This window comes from Aethalodelphis obliquidens, unplaced genomic scaffold (assembly GCF_003676395.1).
Source record: "Aethalodelphis obliquidens isolate GAN/ISIS:26980383/991018 unplaced genomic scaffold, ASM367639v1 scaffold37, whole genome shotgun sequence".
Taxonomy (NCBI): Eukaryota; Metazoa; Chordata; class Mammalia; order Artiodactyla; family Delphinidae; genus Aethalodelphis; species Aethalodelphis obliquidens.
In genome coordinates, this window is record NW_020837981.1 from 17,954,307 (window position 1) to 17,977,053 (window position 22,747).

The 22,747-nt window shown below is 38.7% G+C and overlaps 1 pseudogene; it reads left to right on the forward strand.

Moving 5' to 3' along the window:
* The first annotated feature begins 17,484 nt into the window (after positions 1-17,484).
* On the forward strand, positions 17,485-19,041 carry LOC113632486 (BUB3-interacting and GLEBS motif-containing protein ZNF207 pseudogene; annotated as a pseudogene).
* The last annotated feature ends 3,706 nt before the right edge of the window (positions 19,042-22,747 follow it).

Consider the following 22,747-nt stretch of genomic DNA (forward strand, 5'->3'; position numbering starts at 1 on the left):
AAATTAAAATAGTGATATGAGCTCTTGACTTGGTTTTCAACGGAAACAAAAGATTTCATAAAATACTCTCCCATTTAATCTCCATACTTCCTTTATCTGATGTAACCTGACAGACATGTGTGATTCCTTCTACAGGAAAAAAAAAAAATTCAATCTCTAGATATTTGTAACAACTGTTGTCAACTGATTGGGCTAATATCCATCAGAAACTAACCAAGCTTGAGCAATCAAGTTGCTTTCTCGATTTTCAAGGTCTGCCTTAATTATTTATGAAACAATTTATTAACATTATAAAGTTTACAATGAGTTTTCATGCCACAAGTGTGCATTTCAGGACTCCACTGTGCTCAGCTGTTCTGCACATTGAGTTCTGGATTTAAAAAGGCCCACGGGAATACTACATAGATGGAGGAAGAGTTATCCGTTGGGGAAATGGGCATTTAACTCTATCCCCAAGCGAGTTATGACTGATAACAGAAATGCAAGGAGTTCTGCATGACTCCGTTTGTATCACCTTGCAAGTGTAATTAAAAGGAAAAGGCCAGTTTGAAAAATATTTTTTGTCATTGAGTAAAATATAACTCAAAAAATGTGTGTGGTACCGCTGAACTCTGAAGTAGAGTTAGTGGCAATGAAGCTGGAGTGATTTTAATAACATTTTTTAAAATAGAAGTCTGAGGTCATTTTATAACTGCAGTCATTGTGCTGATGCCGAACTGAGTTCATAATGCACTTTATAATAGTTTCAGAGTCTAGTGCGTTGCTTCTCTCTTTCTACTTCTTTCTGTCTGTCTCTGGAGGAGTTAAGTTTCAGTTTTACCTTTTCTCATGCATAGAGTTCCCATTCACAGGATTTTAAACATGAATTTCCTATTCTACTTTATCAAAATTATACCCACATCGTAACTTCACCTTGTAAAACATTTCCATCAATGAACTGTTTCAACAGCCATGTCATCTTAGTTTGACTAGGTAAAGTTTAAACATGCAACATCAGCTGATGTTAGGAGGGCCAGTTTGGGTAAAAGAATGTGTGAAACGTTAAGAAGGCATAAAGGTTGAGAGCATGATGTGTGTGGTATGTTGAACAAAATGGTATGGGAGTATGTTGAACAAAGTGGTATGGGAAAGGGATTTAATCGGTCAATATGTTAATAAATTATGGGGAAAATGTAAACTTTTCATTGTAATATGTTATATTGTTCTTCCAAAATGCTAGGTTACCTGGGCTCAGTATTGATACATACACTTTCTAAGAGTGAAAGCAATACGCTCCTGCCTCTCTTGCAGTGTGCACTGGCCCACGATCAATATTATTCTGGACAGAGTCCACTCCCTAAAAGAAAAGGCAGTGCAGAAAGGAATTAGAGAATCCAGATAATTATATTGTCCAGGACTAGCTAGCTAACTGAGGCAAAACAGGGAATTTCTTTTGTTGACATGCTACCATCATTTTCTGTTCTAAGATAGACATTACAGGAGTTACCCCTATGACACTTCCTTTTGTCAGGTAGAAGTGTGAATTTACAATTTAGTTGAGAAAATAATTTCTTAAAAAATTACCAAACTACTAGTGTATCTTAGTTCCTAAAGCCACATGCTCAAGCATCGTAAGAGTCTCATTTACAAAATCTAATGTCTGTTTAATTCTACATCAGCTTTCCACAGGTTAGAGTTTAGAATGCAGCGCTCGATGCCAAAAGAACATAACTAATTTGAAATTATACACTTATCAAATAACCTCTGTATCTACCTTAAGAAAATGACTCTTTAAAAATGAGATGTGAACAAGTCCTCCTCTTCAAAGTAGAGGGATTTCCAGCTTAGCTCAAAGCAAACAACTATAATTAAGCAAAACTTAATTAAAAAAAAAAAAACATTAACTTGGAGAATGTCCCAGGAGTAAAGTCTGGTGCAGTAATCAGAGGTGCAATAAGAACAAGATGTACAGAGCTGAGAAGGACATCTGTCCACCTGACTCAATTCCTGCAGTGGGCAGCATTTCAGGATTTAATTCAATTCAAACCTGCTAATAGTATAATACTTAGAAGAAAAATTAGCAGCAAATATATTAACAAATCCTCCCATTATAAAACATAGTTAAATGAATCTAATCAGTAAGTATGAAGGTGGTGTATATATTTATAACTAAGCCCTTCTTCTGGCAGGGGAATGACAGAAATTTCTTAATGAGAGTGATTGCTTGGTGGCCCATCTATGCATCTTTTGAAATTGCATCACAGAGACTGGTGCTTCTTCTAATGATACTTTTGCTTTATCTTGCTAATCAAAACTCACCTTTCTCTTTTAGTGAAATTGAGTTATGTTAATTTATGAAGGAAAAAAAATCTTTGGGAGGGAGGAGAGGGTTTATATCACCTTTGAAGGACAGCAGTTCCGTCCTGGTTAGCCACCAGCATCACTGGCAAACATTAGACTGAAATCAGAATTATAAGTTAGAAAATATCTGTGAATCCACTCAAGATTTTTTAGTTAGAAAAACTGGAAGGTTTCCATTAAATAGGAAAGGTGATAAATATAAATCTTTCCCTTTTACTTATCACAAGTGGAAATTAATGGCTTAAAATATTTCCTTCTTTCTAATGGACTAAATGAATGAGTCTGGAAAAAAATTCAAACACTAAACTTCTAAGGAAATTTGTTAATTATTCCCTTTCTGCTTGTCTTATGACATGAACGAAAACTGTGAATGTATTAGAAAATACAGTATTCTTAAAATTGCCTTCTGGTCTTTGCAAATCTCTGAATTTATCAGTATTAAGATAACATATACGTTCCCCATAAAATTCCTTCTGTATGAGGGGTAAGTACCTCCACAACTCTATAGAAAGGCCCGCGTCGTCAGGCTGACATCCTTGCACACTTAACATCTTCAGAGAGGTCAGTTTTCAAGTCACAGTAAAGCAAGATATTTAAAATTGTGAACACACCGTTAAGTGCCCAATCTGGGCCTCAAACCTAATAATTAGTACTCCTCAAATTTAATGAGTGGCTGAAAAGACTAATGTCTGACAACAGAGATAGTATTTCCAGTGACTTCCTACACCTTCACATTCAGGGTGGTCTTTTCATCTCACCATCCCTGAGCTCCGTATCTTCCTATAAACTGCTGACAGTTTGCTACCAGAATGATGCAGCAGGCCTGCTCATCCCAATCAATTACCCCCAAATAATGTCCTTCCCTCTTAGTCCAAAATCTCTCTCGCTCATCTCTCATCCCCTTAGGAGACCATCCCACATATCAATTGATTAATACATTCTGTAGCATTCTAGTTAAAATTATTAATTTTAATTCCCAATGCCATTATCTTTTTTCTTTTGTTTTTTCTATTCCAGAAAACATTCTTATCTTTTTCGGTGTCAAATGAACACTTCCGTGCTAGGCACTGTGGTTCCCATGGATGCATATTTCTGTACAGTGGCAGAATGAGTAGAGTGAGATCGAGACTTTTCCTGGTGATATTTACCTTTCTCTAGTGAAGTCCTTGCAGAGCTGCCAGCCTGTTTCACCTTCATTGTAAGTAATTCTCTAGCTTAGCAAAGCAAGCGCCAGAGTATCAAGTTGAGTAAAATCTGTACTTCCTTTTGTCTGCCTGTCTTTTGTTAAGACAGTCTGCTTATTGCATATTTAGGTATCAAACAGCCATTTTTCTTTTTGGAAAGTCAGAAATACTTCTGTTTGACTGCATCAGAAAATTTAGGGGCATCCAGTTAAAAGACTGTAACTTCCATATTATTTTAATAATTCTTTTTAAGTCAACTAGAAAAAGGTCTGCAACCTTAAAAATCTATATTTATTTGTCATTTTCATTTATATGTCACATGCCAGAAAACAACACTTAATCGGACAGAAACCCTATCGCATTTTTGGTCATAACTCTCTTTCCCTATCATCATAATATCTTTAATATTAGTAAATATTTTGCATGTTACTGCCAAATAAACAAGCCAGGCCTAATGACAGGAGAGTCTTTTCTACACACAAAGTAGTTTAAAGTTTTCGTTTTGGGTCTTTGGGTCTATTCGTATAGAAAACTGTGGATGTTACTAAAACCAGGTGTATGCAACTCAAGAGGCAATCAAGGTTTTAACACTATCCTAGACATCTGAAAGAGAGAAGGATTAAACTTTTTAATGCATTCTTTTGCCATTTTAACTAATTTACATGAACAAGAAACATTTTCTATTAAAGCAAAAGAAAGAATGATTTCCTATATTAATCATTTTACATGTGAATTTTCTTCCCCTACCAAGATAGACAGGACTTACTCCTGAACACTTCAAAAGAAGATTATACTAACTGAGAGAACCGCTTCCAAATGGAACCCAACCTTACCAGAATCCCACCTACAGACAATAGATGGTTTGTAGGGCTGGCCTTTCTGTAGATCCTGGGATGAGATGTTTCACGGCTGCAGGCTGGCTTCTAGAATCCAAGAGTCCCCACTGGTTTAGGAGAACAAAACCCAAGGAATGAACTTCAAAATGAATTTAACAAGTTGGAGGGGGAAGAAAGCAGTAAATACAGAGCAGTTCTAAAAGAAAGTGGGTAAGAAAGTGACAGAGGTAGAGGAGGGAATAAGAAAGGTAGTTGCAGAAGCAGGTAACTTTTATACCAGAGGAAGGAAGAGTTTTGAGTTCTATGAAGATGAGGCAGCCTTCTCCTGAGGAAGATTTTAAGGATAGGATAGGGCACTTATCTTTGGCAGTTTGGGTGAAGTCGTGTCAGGGCAGAGGACAAACTATATAACTTTTGAGGATCATTTAGTGATATTGTTTGCAAGATGAGAAATTGAAATTCAGCCAATTTTTTAGCATGTTGGTGGGTGAAATTCCCCCCAGTATCAGAGTTAATCAGGATATTATATATTTAACAAATATCTTTTGAGCAACTTCGATGTTCCAGGCACTGCTCTAGGTTCTTAGGATATACCAGATAACAAAACAAACAGTGATTCTTGCCCTTATGGGCAGACTCTGTGTTGAATGCTATTACCTTATTTAATTTTTTCAATAACCCTAGGAGATAAACATTATCAGCTCTATTCCTTAGAAAAAGAAACTAAGGAGACGGATCTTGCTTGAAAACTCCCTGGCCTTAAAATCTGGTTGCACTCTCGAGTCTGAACCTTTAGCCACCACACCACCCAGATTTCCTGGAAAATGGGATTGGATTTTTAATTTGAAAATGAGATGCACATTTCAAATGCTGGCTGGCTTCCTATGTAAGAGCAAAAGGATCAAAACTTAAATATATATGGTATATAAATCCATGCCTACATCACTCAAAGCAAATAAAAAGCAGGTACATAAGTAATTAGCTGAATGTTATAACCTCTAATAATTGAATAAAAATATCAGATATATGAGGAGTGAATATTTCATCTACGTGATCTGAAATCAGATGAAAACACCAAATTACTTTCACTTCCACAGAGGTGAAATCTTCCATGGAGATGCCTGTTTAAAATCCATCTTTAGCATTGACTGGTGAAAACAATTTGTTGACACCATTTCTTTCCTTCTTTACTGCTAATGTGTGTTTAAAATTATATATCCCAGGGAGGATGGGCCAAGGATTATTGAAATAAGCTAAAGTTTCTTTGTATTCCACACTGACTGAACCATAGGAAATGTATGTTTCCTTCTTTATAGAGGTAACAATGTATACAGTATGTGTCTGACTGTAAGCAAATTTAGTCCTTTAACTTTACATGGTCCTTCTTCCTAGAGACAACTGAAGTCTAGACTCTCCCTCTTGCCCAAGTTGCTGGATAGATCTCCCTATCTCAGGCCTGGGGTAGTTAAATGACTTTCTTATCTTTCTTCAAGTAGAGCCAGAAATGTTTCCTTAAACTGGGAATGTATTTATTTGGGGTCTTCAATTTTGGGTACCTGGCAGTCATGATGGTGCCTGCTGCCAACTGTCATAAAAGGAAGCTCTGGAGGGAAACTCTTTCTGAAAGAGGCTCAGATTTCTAACAACCATCTCTAAAAATCTCTTCAATGTAGGATATATACAACAGCCACTTAAATGGTATTAGCAAAATACTAATTCTACTTATGTCCTGTGTTTTCATTCCAAATGAGGTATTTTTTTAGTTATAAAGTTTTCTTTCCTTTGCATTTTCAAGAAGAATGCTTATTTTTTGTTCTGGGTATTTGGTCTTAAAGATACGTAGCATCTCTAAACATCTTAAAGCCCCCTTTCAATAATTATATCAATAGTTCAAAGCCGGCAGATTACTTTTTCTATTCAGACAACCATGTATTATGTAGTCCCAGGCCAGCCCTCAACATGTCCATCAGTTTCCCATCTTTATGAATTATCTGAACCTCTCTGTGATATTCAGTGATAGTCTAGCTAAGACTGACAAGTCTGGGCTTCTAACATCAAATCTGGATTGGAGTGTTTATTCATAAGGCAAAGGGGCAAGTCTGAGAGGTTAGTTCACACTCTCAGTTACACAGAACTTTTCTTCTTCCTTAAGCTTTAAACATAAAATTAATTTTGAAAATACTGTAGAGATAGTATTCCATTGCTTGCTGAATCTTATACCATTATAACTCTATTTTTATGTGCTGGTATACAATGAGATATAAATATGAGAATTTCAGCAACTGTCTTGCAGGGTTAAGCTGTGCTGCTGACTGATTTTGAAAATTGTCCTTGTGTGGTAAAATTCCTCCAAAGAAAATTTCATTGGCCCTGAATGACAGCATAATAATTTTTCTTTGCTATCCATGACTAACAACTCCCTGAAAACAGAAGTAGACATATGTTATGCCCAATTTAGTACCTAATAGTTGGGACTTTAAAAAACAAAACAAAATTTTCTTGAGCAAGTTTTTGGGTGATTAAATATGAATTAAAACTTCCAGTGAAAGATTTCCAGATGCCCCTGCTTTCCATTTTGATTACGTTTTAGTTCCATACTGACTTGGCAAAAAAAAAAATTCACTTACTTTACCTTATGTACTTTTTACAGGCAACAACTTTGACATTTTAAACTTAGTGACATTTCCGAAGGTAGCATGCACATTGTAAATCAGGATGAAGGGAGATTTAAGCTGACAGCCTGAGATTAAGTAAAAGCAAGCAGTTGATAATAGTCATGTTTATTGCAGCAATATCTTGAGAACTTAAGTTTAGTGGCATTTGAGGTGTTTCAAACTATCAGTACCTTGGCTTCTACACCTCACCCTGCTGCGCAGAAGGCAGAATGGGGCTGAGTGAAGCATCCACTCTAGTAACTGCCAATTCAAAGTAGGTTTATGGTTTGGCCATAGATAAACTTTGGCAAAAGCACTTGTAGAGCTTTTTGGTCATTATTTATCCTTAAAGTCAATTTCACCAATCAATAAAAATGAATTATTTATCCAGGAATAGATAAAGCTCTTTAATACCCTCACGACATTGACATAGAAGGTCAGATATTCCTTGTTTGGGATTCTGCATTCCTTTTGTGCTTAACTGAATCAAAATTTTTTTTTCATTGTGTTCTCAATTTTTTCACGCATGTAACACTGGGTTTGTTTTGAAATTATGCAGTATTATTTGAAACTATTTATTTCAACTCATGTCACTGTAGTTTGTTAATAATTTGCTCAACTGATAATTAAACTATGTATGTTAAAGCAATAAAACTGAAAGAACTGTTTATGCATTTGGCATTTATCTTTGGTGGTATGTGTCTTGAGTGGGAACAAAAAAGGGAAGGTAATGAATTGCTGAGTAGTCTAACCACTAGTCTAGGTATTACCTTCATTCCTACTCTCTTTCACTTATATGTACTACAATTTGGGAGGGTACTTTCACAAACTACCGTATGAACACAAGTAACATAGACCATATGGGATAGAATTAAATTTTCAGTTTAAGTGGCATTTTTTTGTTCAATATGGACATTAAGTTTTTTTAAATAATGTCTGTGTAGTTAAAGAACTGTTCTCTAGCTTAAGACTTTATGAAAAGAACCAATAATTTTTCTAAGACTGAACACATACTACAGGGTGGGCACGGAATACCATTGGCTCTACTCATGTTTCTGCTTCTGATCCTCAAGTTTACAGAGACAGTAACTAGTGTCAAGGACAGGATTTGAAAACTCCTAATTCTCCGTGTTACTCTTCCAAAACCATCACTGCCGCCTTAGATAAATGAAAGTCACTGATGAGGAAAAGCCATGGGCTGTTTCTCACTCATTTGTTTATTCAACAGTCAAAAATATTTCTTGAGGGACTGTTATATGCAAAGGTGCTATGGGTGACAGAAAGAAGCATGAATGTTTTGGAATCAAGACATGGACTCATCAAGTTAATTAAAGTAAATAGCAGAGGAAGGGAAATAAAAATGCAGCTCGGGGCAATCTCACCCAGGGTACAAGAAAGCAATGCAAGTTTCAGGACTCAAGGGGGACCTTTATAGAGGTTTTAATAGGAGAGTAGAGTTCAGTAGGATGAAGGAAGATAACATTCCAGGAGGATGGACATGACCCAAGTCACAAACACAGGAATGAGAACGTCACACATGGGGGTCAGCTGGCTGAAGCAAAAAGTTCTAGATGACCCCATTGGGATAGGAGCTCAGAAAGACACGAATGGGTTAAGTCACAGAGGATCTCAATGTCAGGCAAAGGTGCTAAAGCTTTAATCTGTAAATGGGGACAATACTCATATCTCCTAGCAAACAAGTTCTCTAATACAAGCAGAGTTGTAAGATGACTAGTTAGACAGTGAAATGCAGGGTTGGTATTCAGAGTAAGGAAAGTGAATAGGAAACATCAGTTGCAATAATCCTGTGTGATATAAACAAGTGCCTGGGTGAAATGATAGCATTAGGAATTAAAAGAGTATTTTCAAAATAAACTATAAAGCATCAAACATAAACAATCACAGGTTTTAAGTTCTATCTAAAACGTGGATACATTTTGCATTCTACTATTTAATATATCCTTATTTATTTTAATAAAGTATATTTTACTATAAAGGCAATTTAACATTTTCCTGTCAAATAGCGATAGTGAAGTAGGTGGCACCGTGTTTATCATGTGACTTCACGTGGCCTCTGAGATCTGCTGGGATGGCTGTATCTGATTTAAGAAATGCAGAAACAGCCCAGATGTGTGACTCTTTGTGTGGCAAGATGGCCCCATGGTGAAAAGCATGGCCCCTGGCATTGCCTTACCACATCTGCACCATGGCTCCAACATTTTTAGCACCAGCCTTTCTTGGGCAAGTTGCTAAACCTTTCATTATCCTGAAATTCTCATTTGTAAGAGAGAGATGACGTTTCAGAGTTCGACTGACAAAACAATGATGTGTTTTTACAATCAACGTCCCTCATATTCAATGAAATGAGATAGAACCTACCACACAGGATGGCTATGAGTATTGAATGAACGAATGTAAGTAAAGTACTTTTGAAGGATGCCTGGCACAAGGTAAACACAATATAAAATTTAACCATTATTATTATGTATACAATTTATAAGCTTCAAGATTAAACACACACAGAACAGACTTCTGAAAGCTTCTTTATAGGAGGGCCAGGGAGAAAGAAAAGCCTGGAGCAGGAGAGCATAGCATGCCAGGGAATGGCAGAGAGTAGCTGACATACTCATCCAGCCAACAGGTACGTATACCCGTGGGCTGGATATTTTTCTAGGTGCTGGTCAGTAAAAACAATCTTCCTTCATCAAGGATTTAAAGATGAGCAGAGACACTAGGAGTTAATTAAATAACGGGTCCAACAGTGTAAAACTGTATCTTTGACAATGGCCACAGAAGAGACACACAGGTGCCATGAGGCTAAAATGAAGGGCTTTTGGCAGAATTAGGACAATCGGGAAAGGCTGGTCTGAGGAAGTGAGCCTTAAGCTGAAATCAAAGGAATAAGTAGAGTTTCAGCAGGTGAAGCGGGATGGGAAGAGTGTTGAAAACACAGTTAATGGTAGGTGCAAAGCTCCTGTCTGTGGGCCGGGGCCCCCGTGCACAGCGTGTGAAAGCAGGCTAGTGGAGAACGTGCAGGTTGGTTTGGGGGGGACAGGAAGTCAGAGACGCAGCCAGGTTCCAGGTGGAAATGGTGGGGGAGACAACGAAGGGCCAAGACAAATGCTGCCCTCAGGATTCCCCAAAGGGCCAGCAAGGCAAGAGCCCGGCTCCGTGGCTGCGCTCCTCAAGGAAGCTCAGCCGTCGCTCAGAGCCCCTGTTCCAGCCCCAGGCCGCTGGCCCTCATGGCAACTTGACATGGGAGGGAGGGAGAGTATGTATGACCTTAGGCTGCATTCTTACAAATGGACAAAGTACATGGGCTTCTATTTCTGCCATCCATTTTACTGAATATGACGGAAATACTTCAAACCAAATAGAAGGCACAACTCCTCAGCTACAAATTGTCTGTGTGAGTCACAGCCTCCGCTCTGGACCCCTTCCTCTGCTCAGGGCTCTGTCCTGTCTAAACCGTCTCCCCATCTCACCCCTGCACAAGGGCTCTTCCTCTCGCAGGTGGGTTAGAAATGGGATTTCCAGTCCCTCTGTGAAACTCACACATGACGGGAGGAATTCGAGGTCGAGTTATTCATCCTTAGGAAGAATTTACAGTGGGAGGTCCAAAAGGGAATGGCTCCTTTGTCATTTATTATGAGGTATTTTAGAGGAAAAGAGACGAGAGGGAGGGAGGAAGAGGAAGAGAAGATGCAGGAAATTTGTAATTACATATATATACATAATAAGCTCCATTTATATACATATAATCCTTCTATATATAACGTCCATCATATACGTAAAACATCATTTCTGTATGCATAGATACTAAAATCTCCATTAGTTCATATATAGATACATATATATATATACACACACACACCCATCTGTGTATGTATGATCTCCATTGATTACTAAAGTGAAGATATCAAATAGCTCATAGATACCTGGTTAGTACCTGGTTAGGGCGTCTATCCTGGATGGGCTTTCACTGGAGTAGACAGGAAGACGATCAGATGAGACAGATGCTTTCCCCACAGGGACTCTGAGGAAGGGCTGTACAATGGTTAGAAGTGAGAACTCTGAGTGTGACAACCCAAGTTTGAATTATTTCATATCTCTGTACCTATGTTACCTCATCTGTAAATTGGGTACTTATTGCTTAGATTTGTAAAAGAATTAAACAAATAATATATATAAAAGCACTTAAAACAATGCTTTATATAGAGAAAGCTCTACACATCCATTAACGTTTCCCATTATTTTTTAAATTAATTTTTATTGGAGTATGGCTGCTTTACAATGTTGTGTTAGCCTCCACTGCACAGCAAAATGAATCAGCTACACACATACAGATGTCCCCTCCCTTTTGGACTTCCCTCCCATTTAGGTTACCATAGCACTAGGTGAGTTCCCTGTGCTATACAGCATGTGCCCATCAGTTGTCCATTTCATACATAATATCAATAATGTATATGTGTCAATCCCAGTCTCCCAATTCCTCCCTCCCCACCCCTTTCCCCCTTGGTACCCACACATTTGTTCTCTACATCTGTGTCTCTATTTCTGCTTTGCAACTAAGATCATCTATACCATTCTTCTAGATTCCACATATATGCATTATTATGACATTTGCTTTTCTCTTTCTGACTTACTTCACTCTGTATGACAGTCTCTAGGTCCATCCACCTCTCTACAAATGACCCTATTTCATTCCTTTTTACGTCTGAATAATATTCCATTGTATATATATACCACATCTTCTTTACCCGTTCCTCTGTCGATGAACATTTAGGTTGCTTCCATGTCCTGGCTATTGTAAACAGTGCTGCTATGAACACTGGGGTGCATGTGTCTTTTTGAATTATGGTTTTCTCTGGGTATATGCCCAGTAGTGGGATCGCTGGGTCATATGGTAGTTCTATTTGTAGTTTTTTAAGGAACCTTCATTCTGTTTTCAACAGTGGCTGTATCAATTTACATTCCCACCAACAGTGCAAGAGGATTCCCTTTTCTCCACACCCTCTCCAGCATTTATTGTTTGTAGATTTTTTTTTTTTTTTTTTTTTTGCGGTATGCAGGCCTCTCACTGTTGTGGCCTCTCCCATTGCAGAGCACAGGCTCCGGACATGCAGGCTTAGCAGCCATGGCTCACAGGCCTAGCCGCTCCACGGCATGTGGGATCTTCCCGGACTGGGGCACGAACCCGTGTCCCCTGCATCAGCAGGCGGACTCTCAACCACTGTGCCACCAGGGAAGCCCTGTTTGTAGATTTTTTGATGATGGCCATTCTGACCGGTGTGAGGTGATACCTCATTGTAGTTTTGATTTACATTTCTCTAATAGTAATGTTGAGCATCTTTTCATGTGTTTGTTGGCCATCTGTATGTCTTCTCTGGAGAAATGTTTATTTAGGTCTTCTGCCCATTTTTTGATTGGGTAGTTTGTTTTTTTGATATTGAGCTGTATGACCTGCTTATATATTTTGAAGATTAATGCTTTGTCAGTTGCTTCATTTGCAAATGTTTTCTCCCATTCTGAGGGTTGTCTTTTCATCTTGTTTATGATCCCCTTTGCTGTGCAAAAGCTTTTAAGTTTCATTAGGTCCCATTTGTTTATTTTTGTTTTAATTTTCATTACTCTAGGAGGTGGATCAAAAAAGATGTTGCTGTGGTTTATGTCAAAGAGGGTTCTGCCTATGCTTTCCTCTAAGAGTTTTATAGTGTCTGGCCTTACATTTACGTCTTTAATCCATTTTGACTTTATTTTTGTGTATGGTGTTAGGGAGTGTTTTACATGTAGCTGTCCATAATTTCTTTCTTTTACATGTAGCTGTCCAGTTTTCCAGCACCACTTATTGAAGAGGCTGTCTTTTCTCCATTGTATATTCTTGTCTCCTTTGTCATAACTTTTCCCATTATTGTGGCTCAACCACAGGTACCATTCAGTGTTCACTGAATGTTAATTGAACAAATGAGTAAATGGATTAAATTAAATTCCAGCTGCACTGATGTAGCTGCAGGGTCTGTATATAAATGACACTTTTAAATAACTGGTGCCGTTGAGAATGAAATAGCCAATTCTAGAGACATGTTTTTCCCCATCACATCAAGACATAAGGAGAAAACACAATTCAGGTACCATTAGATCTTTTAACACGAGATCTCATAATTTTTCTCAGATGTGCCGAGATCTGGCCAAAAGGGTGGGAAGCGGTAGAGCCGTGGAAGCATCTCTATTTACTAGAACACGTTTAAGTTGTAAATCACATTATAGCAAGAAAATAATTTCAGTGGGTTTTACTAGCCAGGAACATGGTGACTGCAGAGGCCTCTGTGAAAGTCCATGCCCCTGAAACACTGATTTCACATTCCATGTTCCCAACCCAAATCCATTTTTCCTGGTCAGAATGAGCCTGTTAGAGACTTAGCAAAAACCACTGACTGTGAAGAAAATAGTAATCTCTCTTCCACCATTCAATAAAATCATCGTTTTATTCCATTGACTGAAAATTATATGTGGCTATATTCTTGATCACCAATATTCAAGTCATATGCTTTCCTCACTAGGTTCTTAAGAGGGTCATTGAAAGACTATATGTGGAAGTGCTTTGGGAAAAGTGTAGTCTTCACTTACTATAAATCTGATGAGAGAGTCGTGCAAATCTGCATAAAAGAGCATCACGGTCTAAATGTCCTTTTTAGCCACACAGCCCTGTTTTCAAATAATATCTTGTGTGACCTCAGTGTGAATGAGAGATGCAACGTAAAGCTGCTTGAGTTCAAAACAGAAAGTCTTCACACCTTGGGTCTTCCAACCCATGTTTCCTCAGAGGCAAGAGGATTCTGAGAAGAAACCCCAGATGTAGGCTAGGATCTGTAACCTGACAGCGATCTGCCTTCATTTATATTTCACTTTGCTTGAGTTATAAGCAATTTGAATTTGAATTCCTTTAAGTTCAAACAAACCTCAGTCCTATCAACTCACTACTTACAATTGTCTTGTCCAAGGATGATGCTAATGTTTATCAATATATTTGAATTTGGGCCCTTTTGTAGACCTTTTATGACTCTTAATGCTTTTAACTGGAATTCCCTTTAGATTGGCTGCTTCCTATTTTTTCCTTCCAGAAAGGACTCAAAAGAAGGAAGAAGGTAAGACTGGATGGAAATCCAGATCTACTTGGACAGAAATGGTGCAGAAGCAGAGGAAACTCCAGGGGGTACACCTGCTCACTAAGACTGTTCAAGGACTAGTCTGTCTTCAGCACCTTGGTTGAGAGAAAACTAAAGATAACCATAGGGCAACCTGTGATCCAGCTAGGTTCCAGAAAAGATTCTATCCCTTACCAGTAACAAAACTTACCTCTAAATTTTATTCTCTTATTGTTCCTTTACCAACCATCATCTCCTGAGGAATTCAGGACATTAGATGCTAGAACAACATGGAAATCTTTGTACTGACTTTCCTCATTGCTTTTATCCTAAAGCTTTGGGGGGAATAGGTGGGTGGGTAATGTTTGTTGAGTACCTACCATATGGTAGACAGAATGACAGACCTTTACATATTTTATTTGATCTTCATACTAATATCGTTATCTCCAATTTACTGATGTTCCTGGACTAACTTGACTAAGACACACATCTAATATGCATCAAGACAAGGGTTTAAATTCCCTTCTCTTTGGCTCCAAAGGTCATGATTTTCTTGCCACCGAAGTATGTGTATCTTCCTGGTCCCTTAGCACAAACACTCCCCAAACTAATTCCAGATCTCCTCTTGCCATCTCTCAATACCCATTTTCCCAATCAACTCTTTTATTTCTTTTCATATCAGTCACTTCTTTACTTTCTACCTGTATGGGTATTTTCCTTCATTTTGACAAATTAGCATCTAAATGCCTCTTGATATTTAGGGTTTTCACACTTTCAGCGTCTGATTTGACATGGGAAAAGCGTCTCTCTTTAAAGAGCGAGTTGCCAGGCACTTGCTTATGAGACTTTCCTGCAGTTAGGCCCTGGCATTATCTTTGGCTATAGCACTCGATACATGCATTCTGGTCTTTGCCTCAGGAGCTAAATGCAGCAAAAACCAAGGGCTTAGGTGGTTGCTTCCTGGCAGAGGTAGTGAAGGGAGAATTTTCCACATCAACCCAGGTTTGAGATGTGGTTCTGGCCATTTCTCCTGGTATTCCAGCTCTCCCATTGATTTTAGCTGCCCAATATACTTACAATAAACTTGTCAATATTTTTAGGCTTAATCCATCCTAAGTCAGTTTCTGTTTCTTAAAATGTTTAACTTGGGAGAGAGAGGAGATGAAGATGGCAGAAGAGGAAAAGGTGGAACTCACCTCCCCATAGGAACATATCAAAAATACATCTGCATATGGAACAAATCCCACTGGAAACTGGCAGAAAAACTCTGTACACCAAGGTTATAAGAAGGGTCCACACACAATCAGTAGGAACGGAAGAGAAGCAATCATGTCAGGACCTGTGCCCCTGTGAGGGGACACAGAGGAAAAGGGAGATTACACAGGTGGAGATCCTCCCTAGGGAATGGACGGTTCCAGCCACATATTGGGCACCCCAGTCCTGGGGTCCAACACAGGAAAGGCTAGTCCCCTTGGCTGCCTGGAGGGTCAGTGGGGCTAACAGGAGGGCTGTGGGAATCCTGGACTCCACTCACGAGGAGCACACATGAGTTGGTTTGCTCCCAAGACAGGGCAAAGAGGACAGATTGAAACTGCTGAGGAGGCTGACTGGTTTCCCATGACATCCCCAGCGTGAGCCCTAACCTGAGCCAAGGGACTGCTCCAGCCTGTTTACTTCACATCACAGCTCTACGCCTAAGGAAAAGCGCTCGACCACGTGACACAGAGGCAGCGCAACTCTGAAGCAGCATCTGAGCAGGGCTGGGGCAGCCACTACCGGTGCTTGCACAAGCAGTGCATCAGAAGTAGCCCAAACTCTGTCTGCGGCCAAACCGCCACAGCCTGTGCCTTGATACGTACAAAGAGCCCACATGGGCCCTGCCTGCACTGCAGTGCAGCTCCAAACCAGGGCAGGGGTAGCAGAGGCAAAGACGAGAGATCAACTGTGAGGGACAAAGGAGACTCAGACCCAAAGTAGCACCTGAGTGGAGCAGGTCATAGGCAGCTGACCCAGGCACTGGCACTTGCATAGGCAGTGCATCACATGCAGCTCAGACTTCTGTATGTGGTCGGAGCACCACAGCCCATGCCCCAACACATACCAAGTGCTTCCATGGGCCCCACTTGCCCCAGCACTTCTCTCCTATGGGGCAAGTTTGCTGGTGCTAGGAGGGGGGAGATCACACACTTAAAGAGAACAGAGAAAGTTTAGACCTGTTATTCAGGGCTTCTGCTCCAGCAACGAGGGATGGGCCCCTGCCCCCGATAGGGTGATGATGGCCACTGAGCAGAGGAGGGGAAGCCCCAGCTGGCATCTAGTTCAAGCCCTGGCTCCCCCTTCTCCAACCTCACCTCCCACCAAGATGATAGCTGCCAGCAAAACAGCAAAGACATGGCTTACGTTCACATCAAATCCAACTCTCCCACCAAAGCCACACGACACACACAGACTGTACAGGGAGGCTCCCACATAAGGGCACACCTTCAAGATCTCAAACAGGGAACTGTTTCACCAAATTTTCTAGAGACAAAAAAGTTGAACAAAATGAGAAGAAAGAGAAATTGGTCTCATTTGAAAAAGCGAGAGAAGAACCCCTGAAAAAACAAATAATGAGAAATAATGTATCAGATAAAGAATTCGAAGCATTAGTAAAAAGAATGCTAACTGAATTAGCAAAAAGAATAGAGGAACACAGTGGAATTTTAATCAGTCAGAATTGAAGAATACAATAACTGAAATAAAAAATACACGAGAAAGGATTAATACCAGAGAAGGTGATACAGATTAATGCATAAGTGATCCAGAAGACAGAATAATGGACATCATCCAATCAGAACAGCAAAAGGAATTTTTTTTAATGAGATCAATTTAAGAGATCTCTGGAACAACAACAAGTATACCAACATTTACATTATAGGGGTCCCAGAAGGTGAAGAGAGAGAGAAGGGGATTGAAAATATATTTGATGAAAATATGGCTGAAAATTTCACAAAACTTCAGAAGAAAACAGCTATGCAATCCAGGAAGCACAGAGGATCCCAAACAAGATGAGTCCAAACAGATCCACACAAAGGCATATCGTACTTAAAATAACAAAAGTTAAAGATACAGAGAACTTAAAGGCAGCAAGAGAAAAACAAAGAGTCATATATAAAGGAACCACCATAAGGCTATAAGCTGATTTTTCTGCAGAAACTTTGCAGGCTGGAAGGGACAGGCATCATTATTGAAAGTGCTAAAAGGGAAAAACCTGGTTTTCCTGTGGGACACGGTGGTGGCGGTTGGGTCGGAAGAGTGAGCGACTCTTCGGCTAGTTTTTCCTGCTTGTTTTCTCCTCCCTTTTTTTGGTCGGTAGAGCGTAGTTATGGGTCACAAGAAGAAGCAGAAGCTGAAGCCATGGTGCTGGTATTGTAATAGAGATTTTGATGATGACAAGATCCTTATACAGCACCAAAAAGCAAAGCATTTTAAATGTCACATATGTCATAAGAAACTGTATACAGGACCTGGCTTAGCTATTCATTGCATGCAGGTGCATAAAGAGACAATAGATGCAGTACCAAATGCAATACCTGGGAGAACAGACATAGAGTTGGAAATATATGGTATGGAAAGTATTCCAAAAAAAGACATGGATGAAAGAAGATGACTTCTTGAACAGAAAACACAAGCAGAGAGTCAAAAAAAGAAGCAACCAGAGGATTATGATGAATATGATGATGATGACTCTGCAGCTTCAACTTCATTTCAACCACAGCCTGTTCAACCTCAACAAGGTTATATCCCCCCAATGGCACAACCAGGACTACCATCAGTTCCAGGAGCACCGGGAATGCCACCTGGAATGATCCAATGGGTGGAATGATGCCACCTGGACCGGGAATACCACCTCTGATGCCTGGTATGCCACCAGGTACGCCCCCTCCTGTTCCATGTCCTGGAATTCCTCCAATGACTCAAGCACAGGCTGTTTCAGCGCCAGATATTCTTTACAGACCACCTACACCAATAGCAACAGTTCCAGCTCCACAGCCTCCAGTTACTAAGCCTCTTTTCCCCAGTGTGAGACAGGCTCAGGCAGCTGTCCAAGGGCCTGTTGGTACAGATTTCAAGCCCTTAAATAGTACCCCTGCAACAACTACAGAACCCCCAAAGCCTACATTCCCTGCATATACACAGTCTACAGCTTCAACCACTAGTACAACAAATAGCACTGCAGCTAAACCAGCAGCTTCAATAACAAGTAAGCCTGCTACACTTATGACGACCAGTGCAACCAGTAAGTTGACTCATCCAGATGAGGATATATTGCTGGAAGAGAGAAGAGCACAGTTACCTAAATATCAACGTAATCTTCCTCGACCAGGAGAGGCTCCCATTGGTAATCCACCCATTGGACCAATTGGATGTATGAGGCCACCACAGCCAGGCATCCCACAGCAACAAAGAATGAGACCCCCAATGCCACCTCATGGTCAGTATGGTGGTCATCATCAAGGCATACCAGGTTATCTTCCTGGTGCTATGCTGCCGTATGGGCAGGGACTGCCAATGGTGCCCCCTTACCAAGGTGGGCCTCCTCAACCTCCTATAGGAATGAGACCTCCTGTAATGTTGCAAGGTGGCCGTTACTGATCTTACTTCATCCAGTCTAATAGGTTTGGAGATTAAACCTTTTCTCAACTTGTGCTGTTTATATAGCCAAGCTTCTGTCAATAAGGCTTCATTGTGACTTTAACAAACATTATCTTCCCACATACCAGGAACTATTGGACATTTATTTTACATGCGAAAATTTATTTGGAATAATAAAGCAGGAACTTTTCCTGAAGTTGCAATTTAAAAAAAATAAAAATAAAAGGGAAAAACCTGCAACCTAGGATACTCTACCCAGCAAAATTATCATTTAGAACTAAAGGAGACAAAAATTTCTCAGACAAGCAAAAACTAAAAGAGTTAATCAATGTTAAACCTACTTTAGAGAAAAGTTAAAGGGTCTTCTCTAAGAAGAGAAAACAAAAGGCATTAACAAGAAGAAAGAATCCACAGGAACAGAAAAATCCCACTAGTAAAGAAAAACATATAGTAAAGGCTGAGGATTAACCACTTAAATAAGCTAGTATAAAGAATGAAAGAAAAAAATTGTAAAAGCAACTATAACTAACATACATAGTAAAGGGATAAATTTGAAGATGTATAATATGACATCAAAAGCAAAAAATGTGGGGAAGGGAAATAAAAAATGTACATCTTATACTGCTTAAAAGAGACTCACTTCAGAACTAAAGACACACACAGACTAAAAGTAAGAGAATGGAAAAAGATATTTCACGCAAATAGAAATGACAAGAAGTTAGGGATAGCGATATTCATCTCAGATAAAATAGACTGAAACAAAGTCTATAACAAAAGACAAAGAAGGGCATTATATGATGATAAAAGGATCAATACAAGAAGAGGATATTATACTCAATAACATATATGTACCCAATAGTGGAAGACTTATATATATAAAGCAAATACCAAAAAACAAAAAGGGAGAAGTTAACAGTTACATAATAATAGTGGGGGAATTCAACACCCCCACTGACATCAGTGGAAAGATTATCCAGACAGAAAATCAAAAAGGCAACTAAAGTTTTAGATGACACAATAGAGTGGACTGAATAGGTATTTGAGAACATTCCATCTAAAAACAGCAGAATACACATTCTTTTCAAGTGCAGATGGAACGTTCTCTAGGATAGATCACATGCTAGGCCTATCTATCATCTAAAGGAATTAGAAAAAGAAGAACAAACAAAGCCCAAACCCAGCAGAAGGGAGAAAAAATGAAGATTGGAAAGTAAATAAATACAGAAATATTTTTAAAAATCAATGAAATCAAACCTTTGTTTTTGAAAAGACAAACAAAATAAACCTTTAGCCAGCCTAAAGAAGAAAAGAGAGAAAAGCCAAACAAAATAAGAAATAAAAGAGGAAAAATAACAACTGATGCCACAGAGATACCAAAAAAACCATAAGGGATTACTACAAATAGTTATATGCCAACCAACTGGACAACCTAGAAGAAATGGACAAATTTCTAGAAGTTGTACCACCTGCCAAGACTGAATCAGGAAGAAAGAGACAGTCTGAACAGACTGATAACTAGACATGAAATTGAATTAATAATTTAAAAGACTCGCAGAAAAAAAATAGTCCAGAGAAATTCTACCAACTTTATAAAGAAGAGCTAATAACTTTTAGTCTCAAACTATTCAAAAAAATTGAAGAGGGTGGGACACTCCCAAATTCAGTTTATGAGGCTACGTTACCTTGATTACAAGACCGGACGAAGACACTACACAAAAGGAAATTACAGGGCAATATCTCTGGTGAATACAGATGTAAAAATCCTCAACAACAAAATATTAGCAAACCAAATCCAGCGCTGTATAGAAGGATCACATACCATATTCAAGTGGGATTTATTCTATAGATGGTTCAACACTCACAAATCAATCAATGTGATACACCACATTAACAAATCTAAGGGAAAACTCACGACGGCATCCCAACAAATAAAAGAAGAAAAAAAATGCATTTGTCAGAATTCAACATCCATTCATGATTAAAACTCTCATCAAAAAGACGCAGACGTAGAGAATGGACTTGAGGACCCAGGGAGGGGGAAGGGTCAACTGGGACGAAGTGAGAGAGTGGCATTGATATATATACACTACCCAATGTAAAATAGCTAGCTAGTGGGAAGCAGCCGCATAGCACAGGGAGATCAGCTCAGTGCTTTGTGACCACCTAGAGGGGTGGGCTAGGGAGGATGGGAGGGAGACACAAAGGGGAGGGGATATGGGAATATATGTATATGTATAGCTGATTCACTTTATACAGCAGAAACTAACACAACATTGTAAAGCAATTATATTCCAATAAAGATGTTTAAAAAAAAATAAACTCTCATGAAGATGGGTAAAGAGGGAACATATCTCAGTATAATAAAAGCCATTTATGACAAACTCATAGCTGATATCATACTCAACAGTGAAAAGCTGAAAGCCTTTCTTCTAAAATCAGGAACAAAACAAAGACGCATATTCTCTCCACTTCCACTTAACACAGTGTTGTATTTCCTTGCCACAGAAATCAGACAAGAAAAAGAAATAAATACTATCCAAATTGGAAGGGAAGAAAACTGTCAATATTTGCAGATGACATGATACTCTATATCAAAAACCCTAAACCCTACCAGAACACTATTAGAATAAATGCATTCAGTAAAGTTGAGGATACAAGATTAATTATATAGAAATCTGTTGGTTTCTATAACTAAAAATGAACTATCAGAAAGAGAATGAAAGAAAACAATCCCATATAAAATTACATCAAAAAGAATAGAATATCCGGGAATAAACTTAACCAAAGAGGTGAAAGACATACTCTGAAAACTATGAAGTATCGATGAAGGAGTTTGAAAATTATACAAAGAAATGGAAAGATACACTGTGCTCTTAGATTGGAAGAATTAATGTTGTTAAAAATATCCATACTACCAAAGCTATCTACAGATGTAATGCAATCCCTATCAAAATATCCAGAACATTTTTTCACAGAACTATAAAAAAAAATCTTAAAATTGATATGGAATGACAAAAGACCCTGAATGTCAAAACAATCTTGAGAAAAAAGAACAAAGCTGGAGGTATAACCCTTCCTGACTTCTGAATATATTTGAAAGTTACAGTAACCAAACCAGTATGGTACCGGCACAAAAAGAGACACATAGATCAATGGAACAGAATAGAGAGACCAGAAATAAACCCACACACCTACGGTCAATTAATCTATGACAAAGGAGGCAAGAATATGCAATGGAGAAAAGACAGCCTCTTCAGCAAGTGGTGCTGGGAAAGCCGGACAGCCGCATGTAAATCAATGAGTTTAAAACATTTCCTCATACCATATACAAAATAAACTCAAAATGGATTAAAGGCCTAAATGTAAGACCCGAAACCATAAAACTTCTAGACGAGAACATAGTCAAAACACTCTGACATAAATTATGGCTATATTTCTCTGTGGTGTACAATATATCCTTGTTGCTTATATGTTTTATACAGTGTTTGTATCTCTTAATCCCACACCCCTATCTTGCCCCTCACCCCTTCTCTCTTCCCATTGGTAACCACTAGTTTGTTCTCTATATCTATGAGTCTGTTTCTGTTTTGTTATATACATGTTTGTTTTACTTTTTAGATTCCACATGTAAGTGATAACAGAGTATGTCTTTTTCTGGCAGACATAATAATTTTATATGGATTATAACCTATGGAAAGACTGAATCACTATGTTGTATACTGAAACAAATATAATATTGTAAATCAAATATACTTCCTTAAAAAAAAGAAAAAAATGCAAAAAAATGAAAGATAAAAAACCTTTTAACTTAGACAGGGAGAGTATTTTTATAGTCACAGCAGTCACTCAGTGGTAGTTATCCATCACAAAACTCCAAGTAAACATACACCACATTTGCAGAAGTACATACATCCAAAGACAAACACAGCATGCTGGAAGTCACCAGCTGATAA